The sequence below is a fragment of the Panthera onca genome, chromosome C1 (assembly GCF_046562875.1).
Source record: "Panthera onca isolate mPanOnc1 chromosome C1, mPanOnc1 haplotype 2, whole genome shotgun sequence".
NCBI lineage: Eukaryota > Metazoa > Chordata > Mammalia > Carnivora > Felidae > Panthera > Panthera onca.
The window spans coordinates 131,331,395-131,344,508 of record NC_138346.1 but is presented as its reverse complement, the minus strand read 5'-3'; the positions used below and the strand labels follow the sequence as shown (position 1 = coordinate 131,344,508).

The 13,114-nt window shown below is 33.4% G+C and overlaps 1 pseudogene; it reads right to left on the bottom strand.

The window, feature by feature from the left end:
• Window positions 1–13,114, bottom strand: part of LOC132670911 (alpha-ketoglutarate-dependent dioxygenase alkB homolog 4-like) — a 138,870-nt pseudogene that overhangs the window by 124,830 nt on the left and 926 nt on the right.

Sequence of the window (13,114 nt, the reverse complement as noted above, 5' to 3'; positions counted from 1 at the left end):
GGTTAACTTGTAGTCAGAAATGATTTCTTAATTTAGTAGGACCTGGTTACAGATATGAAAAATTCATAGCTTCAACCGAGCAGTGAACTTTTTTTTTGTACCTAAGTATATATATGCAATGAATTAAACTATGGTGTTACATAGCCACCTATAAAGTGCTTAGTTATTACTCTCCTTTTTCTTAAAACAAATCTGATAGTAACAATAGCTAATACCCATTGAACAAATATTATGTGCTGAGGACTGTGTATAATTTGTATTTACATGTTTTTTATCCTTTATAATAACCCTGTTTATAATGTAGATATTATCCCTGACACACTTGGAGTGGTGTGTCTTTCCCAAAAAAACGGTGGCAGTGACTGAGCCAGTATATGGATTCAGGACAGAACAGGCTTTGAAAACAGAGTCTTTGGTTGTAAACATAAAAGCAAGAATTATAATAGATTAAGGTTTATAGAATGATACAGCCTATTATACCATTAGTTCTCAAATGTAACCAAAAACAAAGCTACAGTCCTTGAATGATGAAAGCTAAGATTCACAGATGGTTTGGGGTGAAAATAGCCTTTATTAAATACATCAGCAATTGACCTAAGGGCTTCCTTATAATTAGACACCTGCTCACCTTACTACTATTACATACATGAGCCCTTTAAGATAAAAACCATAACAACATTAGACTTCCTTGAAGTACTTTACTTTTTAAAAATAATTTATTGGAAATGTTTAAGTAAACATGAATTTGTAAAGGGCCTGATTCAATTCAGCATGCATATATTATTTTTAATGCACAATGCACAGAACTCCTCTATTACAATAAAAAGATAGATAAAGAAAAAGAAATCTTCCTGTCATTACCCTCAGTGCAGTGGGAGAGACAAATGGGTAAGTGCAAGACAATTTGATAAATGTTGAGATAGAGGTATGGCCAGGATACCACCAAAGTAGAAAATATTGCCGAAATTTGTCTCTGCCTGTTTCAGTCAGGTTTGAACAAAGAAGCATAGCAACTTAATTTTGAGATGACTCAAAACCACAAGATAAGGTGGTCTGGAAGGAAAAATAAGTACTAAGTGGGATGGAGCAAGGAAAAATGGGGACCTGCTAGGGTGAGCTGAAATCTACAATGGACACAGTTGTCAGTGCCTCACCACCTCCAAACTCCAAACACTGATAATGGAGGTGATGTGTAAGGAAGGTCGATTCCATTTGGCCCTGTGTTGAAAATGGTCCTAAGGAGTCCGTGACACTGAAGAAAGGACTGGCCAGATCTGGAAGTCCTGGATGCTGCCATGCACCAGTAAGTGAGGCGGCAGATGAGCAACAATGAATGTGAGCAGTATTGGAGCATGGGATCTGTATGAACTATCTTCTGTGGAATAAAGGAGTGCCCACCTATGCTTTCTACTTTCTGTTTCTCATACAAAACAGACAAACAAACAAAAAACAAAAAACCTCTTGTGGCTCACCATAATTGGTAACATAAAGGGAAGAGAATTCTGGGAAAAGTAGTTCCAGTTTAGCTAAATTGATACAATTAAAATCCATTCCTGAATGTTCAAAAAATATTATATATCAAAGATGGGAAACCTGAATGAGTAATGAAGGCATTCACACCTTGAAAAGAGCCTAATCATATTTGAACAACGTTTACTATTGTAGTAGAAATGTGTCAGATACTCATATAGATATACAAAATACTATCTTTCTTACTTCTAACAATTTATTTTTATTTTTTACAACTTTTATTTTGTACAATATGATTTCATAAAATGTGAAATAGTACAAAGTTTCCTGTCCTAGAAATATTTAGTTTGCAAATATCAAATGGTATATATCCTTTAATATTCATGTGAATTTTAAATGGATGAATACTTAAGATGGGGATGGCAAGATGTCACACACACATTAGTAGGCATCGATACTTTTTTTTTTAAGTTTATTTATTCTGAGAGAGAGAGAGAGTGTGTGTGTGTGAGTGGGGGAAGGGCACAGAGGCAGAGAGAGAGAATCCCAAGCAGGCTTCTTTCTGCGTGGAGTCCAGCACGGAGCCCCTTGTTGGTAGGACTCCATCTCTGGACCTTGAGATCCCGACCTGAGCCAATATCAAAAAGTGGGTGTTTAACTGACGGAGCCACCCAGGCACCCTTCAATACTTCTGAATTAAAATACAAATACTGTTAAAATGAATGCTTACATTTATGATGTAGTGGAAATTAACCTCTTTAAAACCACATTTAAAAAAATGCTAACTGTGCCAAAATGAAATGTTGAATAATGTTCAACATGAAATATTTATAATGAAAAATATAAAAATCATTGACTTTTTGAGTATGTGATCCTTTTACATACACCATTCAGAGAATTATACATTCACAAATAATATACTAATTATAAAAATACAAATAAAATTAAATGATTTACTGATTCAAAAATAAATGAGAAAAAAGAAGTATAACTGATATGCTAAGAAAAGAAAGAAAATGAAATTGTATAAAATGCTCAGTTAAAACCATAAAATAAAGAAGACTGGAAGACAAAAATAGAAAAAAACAGCAAAGGAAACAAATAGAAAACAGAAACAAATAGTATAGATACTCATTCAACTATATCAATAACCATTTTGAATGTCAGAAGTCTGAATGAACCAGTTAAAAGTCAAAGATTGTCAGAGTGGATCTGGAAACAAGAGCCAACTATATGTTGTCTTCAAGAAACCCACATTAGTTGTAAAGATGCATATAGATTAAAAGTCAGTAGATGGGAAAAGATATGCCACGTGGACAGTAATCGAAGTACGCAGGAAGAGCTATATGAATTTCAAATAGAGCAGACTTCAGACCAAGGAAAGTTATCAAGGATAAAGAGGGGTGAAAATTTGCCAAAATTCACATAAGAAGAAATAGATAACTTTAATAGGCCTTTATCTATTAAATAAATCAGTAATTAATAACCTGTCAAAATAGAAAACACAAGACCCAGATGGGTTCAGGTGAAGTCTACCAAACATTTAAGGAAAAAATTATACCAATTCTCTGCACAATCTCTCACAGAAGACAGAAGCATAGGGGATACTTCCTAATTCATTCTATGAGATTATCATTACTCTAATACCAAAACTACATAAAAACATTAGAAGTAAACTACAGACTATAGTTTGAACATCGATGAAAAAATCCTCAACAAAGACAAATCAAATCCACTAAAAGATAAAAAGAATTCTACACCATGACAAAGTGGATTTTTCCTTGGTATTGTTAGTTCAACATTTGAAAATCAATTTATGTATTCCATTACAGCAGATTGAAAAAAAGAAGAAGAGGAACAAAAGAAAAATCACATGATGCAGAAAAGCAGTGTTGACAAAATTCAACACCAATTCATGATAAAAACTCTCAGTAAATTAAGAACAAAGGGGAACTTCTTCAATCTGACAAAAAAAAAAAATGTCTAAGAAAACTTAAAACTAACTTCATAATTAGTGGTGAGAGACTAGAAGTGTTCCCACTAAGATCAACGTAAGGCAAGAATCTTCCCACACCACTTCTTTTTTACATTGTACTAGCAGACCAAGCTAGTGCAATTAGACAAGAAAATTAAATAAAGTATACAAATTAGGAAGGAAAGAATAAAATTACCTCTATTCACAGCTAACATGATAGACTATGGAGAAAATCCAAAAAAAAAATTGACAAAAAATACTCCTAAAACAAATAAGTGATTATAGCAGCATTGAGGATACAAGGTTAATACACAAAAGTTTATTGCTTCCCTATCTACCAGCAATGAACTAGTGGAATTTGAAATAAAAAGCATAATACATTTTACATTAGCATCCCAAAAGTGAAATACTTAGATGTAAATAAAAACATATGTACAAGATCTGAGAAACACAAAATACAGATGAAAGAAATCAAAAAGCTAAATAAATAGTTCATGGATAGGAAGCCTCAATATTGTCAATGTCAGTTCTTTCTATCCTTGACCTATTGATTCTGTGTAATCCCAGTCAAAACTCAGTAAATAATTTTATGGATATAGACAATCTGATTCTTATTTTATATGGAAAGACAAAGAACCAGTATAACCACCACAATACTAAAGAGAAAAAAGTTGGAGTACTGACACTACACAACCTCAAGACATACTATAAAGCTATAGTAATTAAGACAAGGTGGTATTGGCAAAATAATAAACAAATAAATGGAACAGAATAGAGGACCCAGAAATAGACCTAGATCAACTGCCCTTGCCAAAGGAGCAAGGACAATACAATGGAGCAAAATAGTCTTTTCAACAAATGGTGCTGGAACAACTGGACATATAGATGCAAAATAAAAAAAATCTAAATACAGACCTTATATCCTTCACAAAAACTAAATACAAAATGTATCACAGGCCTAAATAACAAGACAAACTATAGTGTCCTAGAAGAGAACATAAAATCAAATGACCTTCAGCTTGTTGATGACTTTAGATATAACACAAAAAGCACAATCCATGAAAGGAAGAATTAATAAAATGGATTTCATTAAAATTAAAAACTGCTCTGCAAAAAGCAATGCCAAGAGAATGGAAAACAAGCCACAAATTGGGAGAAAATATTTGCAAACAACTGATAAAGACTAATAAAGAACTGTTATCCACAATATACAAAGAACCCTCAAAAGTCAGCACTGAGAAAATGATCAACCTGATATAAAAATGGGCCAAAGATCTTAATAGACACTTTACCAAAGGTGATATAGAAATAGCAAATATGCATATGTAAAAAGATGTTCCACCTTTCATGTCATCAGGGAAATACAAATTAAAACAGTAGTGAGATACCCTTATAGACCTATTAGAGAATGTCCAAAATCCAAGAAACTGATAACACAAAGTTCTTTTTTTTAATTTTTTTTAATATTTATTTTTATTTTTAAGAGAGACAGAGACAGAGTGCAAGCAGGGGAGGAGCAGAGAGAGAGGGAGACACAGAGTCAGAAGCAGGCTCCAGGCTCCGAGCTGTCAGCATGGAGCCTGATGCTGGACTCAAACTCATGAACCGTGAGATCATGACCTGAGCTGAAGTCAGACATTTAAGCAATTGAGCCATCCAGGCGCCCCAATGTGAAATTCTGGTGAGGATGTGCAGCAACTGGAACTCTCATACAGTGCTGGTGGGATGACAATATGGTACAACCAGTTTAGAAGACTATTTGATGGTTTCTTACAAAATGAAACATACTCTCACCATATGATCCAGCAATCACACTCCTTGATATTTGTCCCAAGGAACTGCAAAGTGTAGCTACACAAAAGACAGTATCAAAATATTTTTATCAGCCTTATTCATAGTTGCTAAAACTTGGAAGCAACCAAAATGTCTTTCCTTCAGTAAAATGGATAAATAAACTATGGTGAGTGGATAAATAAACTATGATACATCCAAAGAATGGAATATTATTCAGAGGTATCATGCCATGAAAAGATATAGAGAAACCTTAAGTGGGTATTAGTCAGTGAAATAAGCCAATCTGAAAAATTGATATACTATATGATCTCACCCATATGACATTCTGGAAAAGACAAAACTATGGAGACAGTAAATAGATGGGTGATTACTAAAGGTTAAGGGGCAGGGAGAGATGAATAGGCAGAACACAGAGAATTTGGGGGGCAATGAAACTACTTTATAAGATACCATAATGGTGGATATATTCCATTGTACATATGTCCAAATCCATAGAATGTACACCTATTGAAACCTAATGCAAAATATGGATTCTGAATATTAATAGTGTGTCAGTACAGGTTCATCAGCTGTAACAGTTATACCACTCTGTGGGGAATGTTGATAATTGGGGAGGCTATGTGTGTATAAGGACAATCAGTATGTGGGAAATCTCTGTACTTTCCCCTCAGTTTTGCAGTGAACCTAAAACTACTCTAAAAAATAAAGTTTACTTCAACCAATCAATTAGTCAGTCTTTAGAGAGAAAGGTTTTACACACCAACATCCTAACTTATGTGAGTAGGCCTTACAACTGAGAATCTGAAATGGCCTGCATTTACACCCTGACTGTACTGTGTATCCTAGTACAGTTTACTTAATGTCACTACCTCAGTTTTTTCCTACGTTAATGTAAGTATTGATATTATCTAGGTCTCATCATTCCTTTTATTATTAGACTCCAAATAAATTATTTCATATAAAATAAATCTCTTGAGTGTTCTACCACGTTCCAACCACCATAGAATTCTTTTTCAAAATGAAAGTACATATGCTGTGGAAGCATAAGGAAGGTTAGTTTTGCTTAGATCACTGTTTTTCTCATCCCCTCACCCTCCTCCCTATCGCAAGTGTTCCATATAGTGTTCCTTCAACTTTGTTTTTGTGAGGCACACTGATTGCCTTAAATATAACACATCTTATTTCAGCCTGTTACCTCCGTTGATGTGAAAATCACATTAATGATGACATCCGGTCCCAGTGGTCACACATCATTATATTCTCTCTTACTTTCTTCATAGCATTATGGCATGTATTCTATTTTGCTAATTTATTTTCTTCTACAAACTCCCTAAAGTGGACATTTACCAAGTTTTTGCTGCTGACGACCATTCCTTATACATTTTGCCTTGGATATTCATATGTATCTTTGTGTTCAACAACCCTTATTTGCAACTGAGTACCAAATCTATGTATTGTGATTTATATGGATAAATATATAGTTAGAAAATATAAACATTATTAAGTGTATATATATGTGTGTGTATATATATATATTCAATAGTACATATACATATATGTTAGTATCTATAATTCTTGGTAGCTATATCAATAAACATATCTATACCTAAAATCTGTACCCCTTTCTCTTGAAACAGAGATCTGCTTTTCGAAATAACTGCTTTTCCTTAAAGTTTACATGTACAGTACCATATTATATATATAGCAGCCTGTCTACAACATAAAATCTCATATGTCTTCTATTGCTATAATCCTAGATTCTACAGGCTTTGCTAAAGTATACCACCCTCTAACACGATTGACTGTATCATATGAATGAAAATAATTTAAACTTTTCTGAATATTTGCATAAAGAATAAATGCAGCTCCTAAGTTTCCCAAGTATGTCTGATGAATCTCAGTATCTTATTCATGCTTAAGACCCATCCTGCCATATTCTGCCACTCTGGCAGTTTCCTGTCCAGGAATCTACTTTAAGGGAGTAGAGGGTCTTCTTTCTACCCACATAGCTTAAAGAATCCTGATTTTTATGTCATGGGTTCTCTCTCATAATTTTCCTTTGAGGTCTCAAAGTGGCACCTTAGCTCCTTAGTCCTATTATACAACAGTTCATTTTTGGAATAGGGAAAATCTTTCAACCACACTAGACACCACTCCCCGCCCCCCCCCCCCCCACATTAGAACCCTAGAGCAGTGATATGACTTTGGAAAGTACCTCAGCATTTTTTTGCAAGCTTTATTTCTACAAGTTTTGAACATAAGCCAGGGAGGTATCAAAAAACAAATTTTAAAAATATATAGTTGATTCTCATTGATCACAGTATTTATCTACTACAAAGTTGCCATGAACACTGAATTAGCAAATACTGAACTATCCCACCTGGGGAAATACAGGATCAGGTTGTTGAGAGCCTCTGGTCTCAACAAAGGCCTTACAAAGGTAGTTCTTTGGCAAAGTTCTTACAAAGCAACATATTCTCATCAGCATTGAAAATCTGTTGTTCTACATAACTATTTTCCATATAGTATAAATACTATATGCAAGTATTTTAAATTTTTTTCCAAGGCATCCCAATCTGCAGAACTTGCCTTGCCTGAGAGTTTAACATTCCTCAGACCTTATCACCTTTTGAAACATAGAATCCAACCAGACTAGCCAGGAAGATTTTAACATTTTCCTTATCCTGGGTAACATGACTGTAAATTTCTTCGTATTTCAGCTCACAACAATGTTATCTATTGCACTTTTTTTTTTTTAATCTGTCTTCCTTTCCTAGATGTATGGCATTGTTGATTCATTAACATTGAACTCACAGCCAACAGAACTATAACTCATGCCTGAATGAAGCTTATCTAATACACATATTTTCTCCATAAGGCACATTGCGGGCTTCATGCACTTAGGAACACTGAACCTCACTTCAGCACTATGCTAATGGGGCATTTTATTTTTTTATTTTTTAATATATGAAATTTACTGTCAAATTGGTTTCCATACAACACCCAGTGCTCATCCCAAAAGGTGCCCTCCTCAATACCCATCACCCACCCTGCCCTCCCTCCCACCCTGCCCTCCCTCCCACCCCCCATCAACCCTCAGTTTGTTCTCAGTTTTTAACAGTCTCTAATGCTTTGGCTCTCTCCCACTCTAACCTCTTTTTTTTTTTTTTTTCCTTCCCCTCCCCCATGGGTTTCTGTTATGTTTCTCAGGATCCACATAAGAGTGAAACCATATGGTATCTGTCTTTCTCTGTATGGCTTATTTCACTTAGCATCACACTCTCCAGTTCCATCCATGTTGCTACAAAAGGCCATATTTCATTTTTTCTCATTGCCACGTAGTATTCCATTGTGTATATAAACCACAATTTCTTTATCCGCTAATGGGGCATTTTAAACAGCAAAGCCACCAACAAAAAGCACAAAATGTAGAGGAAAAAAAAGGCAATAAATAGATCTTGAAAAGGATACTTTATTACAATATGAGAACTGAAGCAAAGGCAGAGTACAATCTCATTCAGCCTGAACTGGAAACAAGTGCGTTGAGTGACACAAATTTTCCTTGGTTTTGAGCGTATCTGTGAATGACCGCAAAGTATCTGTAAGTATTCCTTTTGGGGTTTCAGATGCATGTTAGCGTGTAAGCTAATTGGCAAATACAGAATCTGTAAATAGTAGGTATGAACTGTATAATGCTGTTCCCTGTATTCTAATTCTGGTGTATTTCATGAGATTGAATATGTTTTATGGGTTCCAGGAGAAAGAGAAATAGCAATATGAAATATATCAAATACTAATCTATTCTATATCCATCATTGACACTGTCATCAAGTATAAATTATTTCTTTGATTATGTGATTTTTTGTAAATCTTTGTCACTCAAATTGATATTTGGGAAATCTCAGATGATTAAATATGGTGAAGTATCTAATTTGGAAGATTTATGTCTTTCATTTTATTATAGCTTGCTTATTTGATGAGTATAAATGAAATGCTTAAAGGTATAAGCATTACAGGATAATGGTATAAATTGTATTTATTTTATCATTTTATAATACAGAAATATTTTTCAAACAACCAATATGTTTGTGTTTCATAACTACTAACAGATGGTAAACAACGTTACCCACACTGGAGGCATCATAAGCAACACTGCTAGGAATGAATGATCCTAATGTAAAAATATCTAGACCTCTTCAGAGCACTACAGTCCCCATCCTGAAACAATTTTCCCTGGGTAAACACATATTTAATATGCTGGTAAGAATTTTTACATTAACATGCACTAAAAAGATGAAAAATGGAAAGTGGGAATTAATTTTATGGAAGAGTAAATCCCATAGAGATCTTTTTTATTTATACTTACTACTACTTCTTCAAGTTACTAAGAAATTATTTTCTTTACAGATCTCCCTGAATAAAAATACAATTAGATGCCTCCTAAGACCTAAGAATTAGCATTTTTCAAATCATTTTGCAGAACTTCCTTTGACGTGGTCACTATTCCTTTTTATACAACTTCCATGGTCAAAATAAATGTAGGCCGCCCTGAACATGATGTCCTTCTTGGATATTCAAAGTAAATCTTCAGTATTCCAAAGTACTTTGTATCAACTGATTTTGTTCTGTGGAAGCCAGTGTTTTCCAAGTTTATTTGAGAAAAAAAAAACATATTTTAGAAAGTGTGGGCAATGCTTACAGTTACAGATTATGGCGTCAGATTGACTTTGAATCCTAGCATGGAGAACCGGAATGAATTGTTTATCCTCCCTTTAGATTAGTTTCTTAGTTTATAATGTGAAATAATAGCAATACTGATCTTCTAGAGTTCTGTGAGCTTTCATTAAGAATGGTGCTTACTCCAAATTAAACCTTAACAAAACATTAGTTATTACAAAAAGGAAAATGGTCTTCAGTAGAAAATGGTTTGGGAAACATCACTAAAGGACATTCAGTGCATTTAATACTCCCTTTTTGATTTAAATTTATTCCAAATTTCAATTGCATAAATTTAATACTGGGCCTTAGATACCATTTTATTTTGTGCATGAGAAAAGTAAACCTTGGAAAGACCAAATGACTTGCCCAAGGTCATACAACTCATTTGTGGTGCAATTAAGTTAAGAAATCCAGTCTTCTAATTGCTAATTGAAGAGCATTTTCTTTTCACTTGGCTGCCTCTCATATACTCAGATATTCACATATTGATTCTCTTTCAATCTAAGGGAAAAGACACTATGCAAAGGGAAGGTGTTAGGAAATCAATTTCCTATTACATTAGTCATTAATGCTATCGAATGTCATGCTTTTTCATCACCACTCACTCCTTATCATTGAAACACTTCAAGGTTACAGTCCACTATAACACAAAAATTATTTTCCACCCAAAATATTAGATCATCAAACTTTATGTCCTGTCAATTTGTCCTTCCTCCTGTAGTATACTATTCATTAATTACTCTTTATTTTGTTAGCATGTTATGATTTTTCTTCTTAAACATGGCCAATTTTAATTTTAAACTTATTTCACGAGGGCACATGCATCTCCTATTTTCAACATCTGTATTTTGTAATTTCTTCATGTGTTTGACTTAATAATGTTTTATATAGTACAGATAATCACTAGATTTCTTTCAGGTTAACATTAACCCATCCATAGCAGTGGTTTTCATGTAACATATAAGTTGGTCAGTTATATGACTGATTCTTTAAAATGCAAAATTTTTAAATTCAGCGCTGAGTATCTCACGTAGCTCAGGATGAGAAATTTTGCAGAAGTCATTGCTTATTAAAATATATAAAGGACACTACACGTTCATTAGAAAATGATGAAAATATGCCTATTGAAATGCAAATAACTTGTACAAGAAATTTATTTTTAGAAATCTAATAAACATATTTAAATTGCCCACTTTTTAAAATCAGAAAAGCAAATTAAAACAGAATCATGTTCAATAAGATAATTAATGCATGCAAAGAAGTAACCACTTACCTGAACTCCTTAAACAATTCACTTGCATGAACTGCTTTGTACAGATTTTTGAAGGCCATTTGGGCATTCTTTTCAAATGCTGTATAAAGGGTGAGAGGCAAGATTGCTGCAACAGTGCACCTTGCAATGTAATATAAAAATCCAGATTTAGAAGTTACTGAATTCCTAACATTAAGGATTTTGATTAACACATGATTGCACATAAAATGTATCAGAGTACTATAAAAATGCAGGAGAAAGGATATTACAGAAATCTGCTGAATGATTCATTTTTTTAAGTTATTTTAAGTATATAAAAATGTCTGGATTAGGTTATATAGTGTATTATTGGTTCACACTACCAGTCTCTTGAGTAGTGGGATTTGAATGCATTTTGTTATTCTTTTTTGCCCTTGAGTGTGCATTACTTTGATGATAAAAGTCCATCTATTTAAAATTACAACACCATAATAACTTATATTACATTCCTTCTCCATATGGAGAAACTAGAGCCATAAAAACTAAGTCATTGTTAATTTTTAATTACTTCAAAAATGTGATAAAAATTTAGAGCTGGAAATATGATTTTACTATAAAAATATAAGAAAGATATAGGGATGTGGACAGAATTTATTTTCAGTAATGTTTAAAATATATAACCATGATATTAAATAATTTTTATCCTAGTTAATACCTTCATTGTCAATTTCACTATTATTGTAAATGATAAGCAAATAATATAATTATGCTTTTGTTTTCAGGGGACTTCTACCAAACCAACTGGCTATTAGGAACTGTAATATTCTTAATGGATAAATTAACACTTGCTGTTTTAAATTCTTTAAAAAGACTGCTTGGAGTAAATTCATCACAATCTTTATGATTTCTAATTTCACTTTACACACATCACCATTCATCAGGTGTGTTCTGTAAAATAAATCTTTCTATGCACATTGTTTCTAATATCAATCTGTATCCCACAATGAATGTGTCTACTCTAAGTCTGCATATACAAGGGAAATGAGATTGTACCAGGTTTTGTTTGTCTACTAACTAAATTTTTCATGATGATGTTATTTAATGCAAGTGTTTGCATGGAGAGAAGCAGGCCCACTTTTGCAAGTGATGTATTGTTTTGTATTCCATAAGCAAAGGACCTTAAAAACTCAGAAAGGATAATAGCATGACCAGTAGTCCATGGCAGGGCCCACCTCGTAGGCAAGCACCTGGGGAAACCAAACATTACTGATAAACACCTCATTTTGCTTGTAAAGGGATTGATTACTCACAGTTATTTATACCATTCTAAAATAAAGAAAGTTAATATAGCTATTGTGCTAATGCTTTTCCAACTAAAACATATTGGAGTTCAGTTAGAAATTGACAAATGCCCTTTATACTCCAACGCTTTCTTCATTTCCAAAAAGGCTTTGTTTTAATAATACTCTTTGTAAAATATCTTAACTTATTATCAAATAATAGGAAAGGGGAATATTCTTTCAAATAAGCTATATTGGACATTTTTCTAAAATGTAGTCTCCAAAACTGTTTGGAAATGGAGGAAAAGGGCAGAGATAATCTTATTAGTGTTAGCAGGAATTTAAACATAACGAATGCCAGATCGTTCTACCTATATATAATCCATCTTTCTGGGAGTTGCTGACCTTTGGAAAGGGCACTGAGAGTTGCCTAACTACACAGAAAAAAATTGTCCTCTATGAATACCCATGTGTTAGAAATAATTGGGATTGACAACATATTTTGTATTCCTATCTTCACTTAATCTATGCATCTTAATTTTTTAAAAGTCCTTTATATTTCCTAATTTCATTTTTTTTAATATTTATTTATTTTGAGAGAGAGAGAGAGAGAGAGAGAGAGCAGGGGAGGAACAGAGAGAGGAG